The sequence below is a fragment of the Tamandua tetradactyla genome, chromosome 22 (genome assembly GCF_023851605.1).
Source record: "Tamandua tetradactyla isolate mTamTet1 chromosome 22, mTamTet1.pri, whole genome shotgun sequence".
Taxonomy (NCBI): Eukaryota; Metazoa; Chordata; class Mammalia; order Pilosa; family Myrmecophagidae; genus Tamandua; species Tamandua tetradactyla.
The window spans coordinates 24807279-24816894 of NC_135348.1; positions in this window are offsets into that span (position 1 = coordinate 24807279).

Genomic DNA, 9616 nt, shown 5'->3' on the forward strand with positions numbered 1-9616 from the left:
CTCCAACTCAAAGCCATGAAGAATTTTCACTGGCATTCCAAAAGGCACTTAATTACTTGTGAGAAAGAATGGTTTTGTCCAGAATTTCTTTGAGTATTCCTGAAAATTCATGGAGGTCAATTTTGCATCTCACTCTAGGCATGGGCCTGTTTCTTAAACCTCCTCAGATTTAAATGGTACGTGGAAATGGTCACATTTCCAGTGTTTTAAACAAATATTCCTCTAAAGACAAAGCGTTTTAAAGAAATACTCTAAAGACAGAACATCATGGGATTGGCTTTTATTCCAGAAGGAAGTGGCAGAAGTGGACTGATGATCTGGTTCTAGTCTCTCCTTCTTCCTTGGTCTCATGTTTTAATAGCTCCTTGTTCTTGACCCACTGCCATGTCTTAGTCTCAGGCAACAGTGTTCTCTCTAATTCCTGACTATTTCTCTAGGTTTTGATCTCTAACTTCATCTTGGTTATCATTTTCTGACTTCCTCCAGTACCCAACTTCAAACTTTTGTCTAAGCTGTACATTCAATTTGCCTGAATTTGGTGGTCTCTGCTGCTGAAAGTCTTGATAAAATGCAACAATCATTGACAAATTATTCATATTCAATGAACATGTGCATTAATGTATGTAATTATATTGAGGTTTAACAAAACAAAGATATTGCAAAATTTGTTAAGCTATATAGTGAAAATAACTGTCATTTAAAATGTTAAAAAATTACAGGAATACTTTTCTGCCAGGCCCTCCTCTCTGTGACTTCAAAAACTCTGTAAATCCCTCAAAGATACCAGCATTGCATGAATAGAAGAGTCTGCATTTCCAACTGCTTGAGTTCCTGCTGTTCTTGGTCACCCAGTTATGTAGCTCATTCTTCAAGTTAGGGATCACTAGAGAATATTTTATCTTCATTATATTACATTCCCTACTGCTGGAGAAGTAATGAAACAACCAAATCAATAAAATAAAATAAAAATATTAATAATTAGAGAGAGGAAGAGGTGTAGAAAAGAAGATGACTGGCAAGTGTTATATTTAGGTGAAACAGATGTTTTAAAGAAATTACATTCTTATCTTTATAAGACCATTTCTTTCCTCTTTAAAATGAGGAAGTTAACCTGGCTTAGGTGGCCTCTAGGGATTAATGGTAGGGTTCTCTTTAGGAGAAATTACTTATAATTTCTATCCTCATAACATTTTTTCCCCCATGAAAAATATACAAAATTTTCTTTGTCCCAATAGAATCTATCTCCTTTTAGAAATGTTGACAATATACTCGAGAGAGCACATGAGACATGAGGGTCTGGGTACATGACACTGAATAATCAATCAACTTCATCTTCCTACAGTCAGAATTTATTACAAAAATATACAGAAAAGAAGAGCCAAAACAGAGACTCTTAGCCCAAGTAAGAGAAGTAGTTACTGTTGGCTAATGTGGTGTGCCTTATAAAAAAGGTAATATCACAGTGGTTTTAATTTAAATACATCTTAATTTCTTTATGGGATAATTTTTTAATGGTTCTTTTATGTTCTGCTTTAAATGAAATTCAAAAATCTTCATTCTTTGTATATATTTAAACATTTCTAATTATTAAAGAACTGTTTTCTTTCTGGTCTCATATGTGGAATTTCTTGGTGCTTTATTTTGACACATTAGCTACTTTCTGTTGGATCAACTTCTAGTTGTTTACGTAAAATTCTCACAAGTCTTTTGTTTTGTTTTTTCTTAGATTGTCCTTTTATTTTCAATAATCTATCTTTTCTCGGATGCTGCAATTTTATTCATTTAAGTTAGTTTGTCATTGATCTCCTGATACTTTACTGTTATTATTATTAATGTAGAGACACACACCTTGTACTTTATGCAGTTGTTATGGGTCATGGCATGGGGTACAGCTTTCTACCTCAGAATATGCTGTTTCTATACTATCTGTGATATCTAAAATAGCTACTATGATTATTAACTAATGAAAAGTAAAAGGTTTTCATGGTACAGAGCAAATAGTAATGCGGTCACACAATTACCCACCTCATGTCATAGTGGTAAGAAGGACAAGTCTAATATTTACTAATTAATGGAGAAGAGGTGAACTTCTAATCCTTTAAGATTATGTCAGTGTGCAGTGATAGAAAGAAATATATTTATAAACTCATATACTTCTTCACCAATTAATAGGATGGTTAAAACAGTCATTATAGCTCAAAACCTCAGAACAACTGGCAGGAGAAACATATTTGATTGACGTAAAACTTCCAGGCTTGCTTCTGTGTTCAGCAAAATGCTTTACTGACCAGAGTCAATCAATAAGGATAAAGAAACATAATATGAGATAGAATATGTGAACTTTAAGCTCATTTCTTTTTACACATGGTTTATTTGCTGGTTGAGTTTCTAAAACTTAAAACAAGATCAGAAAAAATCAAAATCATTGTTCTCTATAATTTGTTTGAAAAAAATCAATTCACTTTTCAGTTCTATACTTGAGTTAAGGCATTTATATAGGACTACAGTCTCAATAGTCTACTGAGAGAGCAAAGAAAGTCAAAAATAAACCCACCAGGAGTAAACATACAGCCAAGCAATTTAACTGAGATCTTCACCTTCCTTAAGCCATAGAAACCCTTTTAATTTTACACCCAAGATTTAAAAAAAGAAAGCATTTAAACAACAACAACGTTTTGGAACTCTTTTTATAGTATGAACTTTCTTAATTCTTCCCCATTATCTTTGCCCAGTAATGCTGTGGATGTTATTACTGTATCCTTGGGTGCATGGAGAAGGGAGGCCATTCAATCAAGGTCTTGCTTTGTAATCGAGGCTGGTCCAGCAATCAGCTTATGTCTGAAAAGATCACCACATTAGCACAATAACTAATGATCTTTTTGTTCTATTCTCAGCATAATGGTTTTAAATTTAATATATTCAACTCATAGTCTCATTAAAGGCTGTTAGTACAACAAGGGTATTTGTGGAGCATAATTAAACTCTGGTTTAATCATAACAAGTGTAATACATGCAATAAGGGGTAGGTCATGTTAAGTGGCTTCAGGAGCGAGGGGAGAGATGCATAACACATTTAATTCTATAAATTTGGGTAGCATTTTTCTTTTGGCAAATTTTGAATTAATTTATTAATTTCCTAAATTGTCCATGAATTTTGTATCAATGGAGACTTATAGTGCTTTTAGTCTAATGGTCCACTCACAGCCCATATTAACTCTTGTTAAATTCAGCATTTAAACAATATCTACAAAATTTCCTGAAACTCATAGAGCTTCCTAACATTAAAACTTGATAAGTTATCCTGCAAATGTCTGTAGTCCCTTCTAAAGAAAATAGTCCTGTGCTCCTACTCTGCTGATGAAGCAGTGCTAGGCAAATTGCCTTTGTCCTAACCATTCACTGTTCTACCCACTTCCACTGCACTAAACTGATTGGAAATTGATGGGCATCTACCCAATCAATAGGCTGGCAAAGGACTGTAAGTGGCTCCTTATGGAAAGCATGGCCTATGTAAGGTCTACCTGTGCCAATTAGTTCCTGTTGCAGATCTTGTGAATTAGGAAATATAGAGGCAGTTAGCAGAGGGAGTCAATGCTAAATGGCTCTGGCCAGGATGGAGCCAAAGCCAAAGTCATACGTAAACAGAAGTTATGAGAAGGAAACAATGAGCAAAGAGACTAGGTGGTATCAGAAAAAAGAAAAGTACTCAGAGAGGAAATGTTGCATTGGTGATGGTGTGATAGAGTGAGATCCGGATTCTTGCTGTTGATGTTCCCAATTGCTGTACAATCTGAACCACCTTCAGGCTCCGAGATAGCCAGCTCTACTGCAGTCCTGCTCTTCCTGAGGCCTGACTAGTTTGTTTGATTTTTCTTGGGTTCCTCTGAGGCTAACTGACCATGGACACAGTTCTTATATTACCAGTATGTCTACTTCACCAGTTTGGGGTGTATGGTAGGTTGAATTATTACCCCTAAAAAAAGACAAAGACATGTTCTTAAACTTATTATATGTTCCTGTGAACTCATGTGTAAATAGAACCTTTTAAAGATGTTACTTTTTAGAAAAAGTATGGAGTCCTTTATAAGCTGATGAAATTCAGAGTTGGAGAAGGCCACATAGGAAAAAAGTGGAAGTCAGTGGAAACTAGAAGAGGAGGCACAAGGGAAAAGAGATTGCCATGTGACAGGAGGCAAAGATGAAAGCCAAGGTACACCAAGGATTGTGGCAAGCCAGCACGAGAATAACATAGACTTCAGTGAGAAAGCATTGCCTTACTAGTGCCTTGATTTTGGACTTCTAGGCTTCATAAAAACCCTGTTTACTGTTTTGTAAAAACCCTGAAACAGTAAGTGCTAAGACAGGGTACAAAAGGAGTTCGTATCTAATTGTTTTTAAACTTATACTAGCTTGAACACTAGCATGTCTAAATTGCTAGAAAGTCCAATATCTCATTCTTAAGGCTTTCTCCCCTTCTACCAAATTAAAAATTACTCATAACCCCTTGGGGCTTACTTATTTCCAAGAGAGAGTCACACTTCCGTACTCTAATGAGGAAGAGGAAAGCCTTTGTATTCTGCTGACTTTGCTTCTATCACTATCACATATTGCTGTTGAAAATGAAAGGTCTTATAAGTTCTCTGCCATCTAATTCACTGTTGTAATGCTACCACTGATTAACTGGCAGTAGTTTTACAAGGTAGGGAGGGGGTGTTCTCGATATGTCTCCCCACAGTGTTCAGCTCTACTGTGTTCACGTTATGCTAAGCTCCCAGTTCTAATTCCTACCTCATGAAGGAAGAGATAGGAGGCCAGAGAGACTGCAGAGCTATTTCCAGGGCAAGTAATCTTACTACCTCAAGTGTGATGCTTTGCCAGGGTGCTCTAGGCGTGGGATGCCAAGTGTGAACATTTGGTTCATGCTCACATAATAAGCTATTATTGTCAAAACATGGGCACCCTTCAGGGAAGTAGCTCTGCAATGGAATCCATCCTCAGCCACCAACTGCTGTAATCAGCTCTTCCACCATCAATGTTTGGTCCTAGCTTTAAGCTAGCTCACCGGTCCAGATGCCTTTCCCCTAATAGCAAAGTCTCCCTTGGGGACTGTGTTAGTTTGCAAACTGCCTCATTGCAATATACCAGAACTAGAATGGCTTTTAAAAAGAGAATTTAAAAAGTTACAAGTTTACAGTTGTAAGCCTATAGAAATGTCCAAACTAAGGCATCCATGAAAAGATACCCAATTCAGGGAAGGTTGATGGGTCAGGAACACGTCTGTTGGTGGGTAGTCATGTGGCTAGCATCTGCTGGTCCATTGCTTCTGGGCTCTGTTGCTTTCAGCCCCTGTTCTTGTGGGGCTTCCTCACTTTGCTTCTCTGGGTCTGACTTTCATCTCTTGGCTTCCTTGGGCTCTCATCAGGTTCTGTCTTGCTTAACATCTCAGGGCAGTTTCTGCTGGGCTCGGAGAATCTCCAAACATCTGTGTTCCTGTTTTCCATGAGTCCGCATTTGTCAGCTCTGCTGTGAAGTTTCTGTGGGGTCTGATGCTTCTGTCATTTTTTGATTCTCTCCAAAATATTTCCTCTTTTAAAGAATTCCAGTAAACTAATCAAGACCCACCTGGAATGGATAGAGTCATATCTCCATCTAATCAAAAGATCACACCCACATCTACGTGGAGATAATCTAATAAAAAATTTCCAACCTACAGTATCAAATCAGGATTAAAAGAAACAGCTGCTCCCACTAGATTGGCTCCATACTAAAACATGGCTTTTCTGGGGTACAGAATACTTTCAAACCAGCACAGGGACTGTCACAATTCACTTTTGTCAGTGGGGCTATATCAATAAATGAAAATGATTGAGGTTTCATTTGGGAAATATTACCAAAACATATTTAAGCACAAATAACAATTCAAATACACATGTTTTTCATTTTGCTAAGACCTATTTCCATCTCATATTTCTGATTCATTTATTCAATAAATATAATTCAGTGTATTTGTTTTTTCTATATTACTTTTTAGGTTCCAGGAAGTTTAAACAATTAGATGACATTGCCCTTGATCTTTTGGAACCCACAACTTCACATGAGAATTGATGAGTCAAGAAAATATGAATATGTGAAACCAAGAACATATCTACAATGATACGTACTGGCAACGGGATTGCTAATTGCATTTATAAATGTGTAGAAGCCAGTGAGGTTTTTTTTTTTTTCTCCACATGGGCAGACTCTGGCAATTGAACCTGGATCTCCGACATGGCAGATGAGAACTCTTGCCTGCTGAGCCACCCTGGCCCGCCAGTGAGTTTTTCAAGTGAAAAACAGATTAAAGAACAAAGACTAAACTTTTCACAAAAACATTTGGTTGTTGAAAAATTGAGGAACATAGATTAGCAAACTGGAAGGTGAGAAAACATAACAGTTCACTAGAGACACCTGCTCTGAGCATTTGGTTTTTCTTTTCCTCCAGCTCTCTGACTTAAACTATACATACTGTTTGATAAATTTTTCTTCACTTAACAATAGGCTAGGGATGTCTTTCCATGTGTTTGCATGTTCATATGAAACATTCATGGTATTTTATCATTCACCTGTACCATATTTATTTAACCAATTCCATATTATTGGATTTTTAGGTTATTTTTAAATGTTCAAAATGATACACAATGGATCAAAAGAATCTCAGTGCTAAATCTTTGTGTGCAGGTTTATTTTGTTAGGCTACATTGAGTTATTGGAATTGATGAGTTAAGAGCCCCTTTTAAGGCCTTTGATATTTATTACCAACTCTCTATGCAGAAAGTTTACTCCAGTTTACGCTCCCACCATTGTTTTACAGACTCTGGATGTCATTATTTATAAAAATCTATGTTAACTTAATATACAAAATAGCATGTCACTTTAGTTTTATTTTTTACTTACTAGTGACACTAATCATCTTTTCACAAATATCTTTGGCCTGTATATGATAAAGACAACTCTTTGAGGGAGATAAGTATTCTTGAGTAAGTATTAGGAAGAAGATTGTAATTGTTTTGCTACTGAGTTGTTTATCAGGTCAGTGAGCATTTTAAAGCAAATTCTGATTTGTAATTTTTAGCCATTTTCACTGTTCTTCTGATTAGAGAATCCTTATATACTGCAATGTAATGAAAATTAAAAAAAAAAACAGTTCTGAGAAATCCAGTTAGAATTACATTTACAAAACATTGGTAACCAAAAGAATGCAGCTTCTGTTTCAAATATTCATCATTTTCACCTTCCCCTCTGTGATGATCAGGTTCATGTGTCAACTTGGCCGGGTGGTGGTGCCCAGTTGTCCGGTCAAGTCAGCAAGGGCTGTGATGGTAGGAACAGTTCTTCCTTGCTTTGCTATGAGCATGTTGGCATTTGTACATAAAGCAAATAAGTTTTTCTTCTCTACCTTACCCCTTTATCATGTGACATAATCATCGTGTGGTAATATTTAAGTTATAGGATATTATTTTTGTTTGCTAATGCTGCCAGAATGCAATATGCCAGAAATGGAATAGCTTTCATAAAGGGAAATTTTTTCTTTTTCAGAGGTTTCCAACACATTTTATTTTGCTGATCACTGGTTTGTAGCTTGTGAGGACCAACATCTGCATCAATTCCTATAAAATGTCCAATCAGTTTCAGGTCTATAGCAGTCCAAGTCCCTTACACCAAGCGTGTGGTTTCATCCAGTATAAAGGCTGTTTGCCAATCGTTCCAAGATCCCCAGCTCAAAGGATCATCATCCTTCGGGCGGCAGTTTCTTTTAGCAAGAAGTTGATTGGTTTAGGTGACTGTAGTGCCTGGAAACAGGAAGCATTAGGAAACTTTGTGAGACAGGGCACTTTTTCTCACAAAGATCCTTGAGGACCCAATGCATTGGTGCTTGATAATGGGCAACCTATAATTGTCGAGTAGGCCAAAATATAAGAAAGCCTCTTTTTTTTTTTTTTTTTTTAAAGGAAAGACAGAGAGAAGGAAGGAAGGATAGAAGGAAGGAAGGAAGGAAGAAAGGGAAACATCTTTAAACATTTTCTTGTTTTATTGTACCCTGCCTTTCCGTTTTTTGTTACATGGGCTGGGGCCGGGAACCGAACCGAGGTCCTCCGGCATAGCAGGCAAGCACCCCGCCCACTGAGCCACCGCGGCCCGCCCAAGAAAGCCTCTTTTAAGTAACATCAGTAAACACCTTTGTCGATCACCTACTTGTTCTAGAACTACAAAATTTAATTCAAGAAAAAATATACATCCCATGAAAGATTTACAAGTTCTATGAAACTAAAATCTAGTTTTCCTCCAATAAATTTTACTTTAGGCAAAACCCTCCCAATGCTTCTAAAATAATACTAAAAAGGGCATCTGATTATACAAGATTAATAAAAAATTAAATATTTATTTGAATAATAAGTTTAAGCCGCAAGGTTGGCAATGCAGATTTTAACAAGATTACAAAAAGCATGCAAAAAAATAGTATTGGCATGAAGGACAAAATAATGCTGAGAATTAGGCTAAATAGCTACTGATTTTAAGAAAACAAAAGACCTGAAATCACTATACAAAATATAAAATGTATTAAGCACTACCATCCACAGACAATACTATTGATTATATTTTAAAATTATTTGCATAATTAACTTTATATTGAATTGTAGATGAGTATTATACAAGAACTCCCTTTTGGAAGGGCAATTCCCTGTTGCACTATAGAACATCTAATTACATAGCAAAAAGAATATAAAAAGGATTTATTCAAGTTACAAGCTTACAGTTCTAAGACCATAAAAATGTCAAAACTAAAGCATCCAGTGAAAGATAACCTGACTTAAGAAAGGCTGATGGCATCTGGAACACCTCTGTCAGCTGAGAAAGCATGTGGCTGGCATCTTCCAGTCTTCTGGTATTCTAGTTTGGTAGCTTCTGGAATGCAATATACCAGAAATGGAATGGTTTTTAAAAGGGGAATTTAATAAATTGCTAGTTTACAGTTCTAAGGTCGAGAAAATGTCCCAATTAAAACAAGTCTATGGAAGTGTCCAATTTAAGGCATCGGGGAAAGATACTTTGGTTTAAGAAGGCCGACAACGTTCAATGTTTCTCTCTCAGCTGGAAGGGCACATGGCGAACATAGTGGCATCTTCTGGCTTTCACATGACTCTACCAAAAAGGGACTCTCTCCAAAATGTTTCCTCTTTTAAAGGATTCCAGCAAGCAACTCCACCTTCAGTGGGTGGAGACACACCTCCATGGACATCATCTAATCAGCAGTTACCGTCCACAATTGGGTGGGTCACATCTTCATGGAAACAATCAAAATGCTCCCACCCAGCAATACTGAATGAGGATTGAAGGGCATAGCTTTTCTGGGGTCCACCACAGATTCAAACCAGAACATCTGGCTTCTGGTTTCAACAGCTCCTCCAGGGGCATTTTCCTTCTGCATCTTCAAACATCTGCATTTCTGTTGGTTCTCATTCCTGTCTAGCTTCTGTTGGTTCTCTCAGCTCCTGGCATCTCCTGGGACTTCCACATTTCTAAACGTCTGCATCTGTACCTACATTTGTGTCTGTGTCTGTGTCAGCTCTGAAGCAAC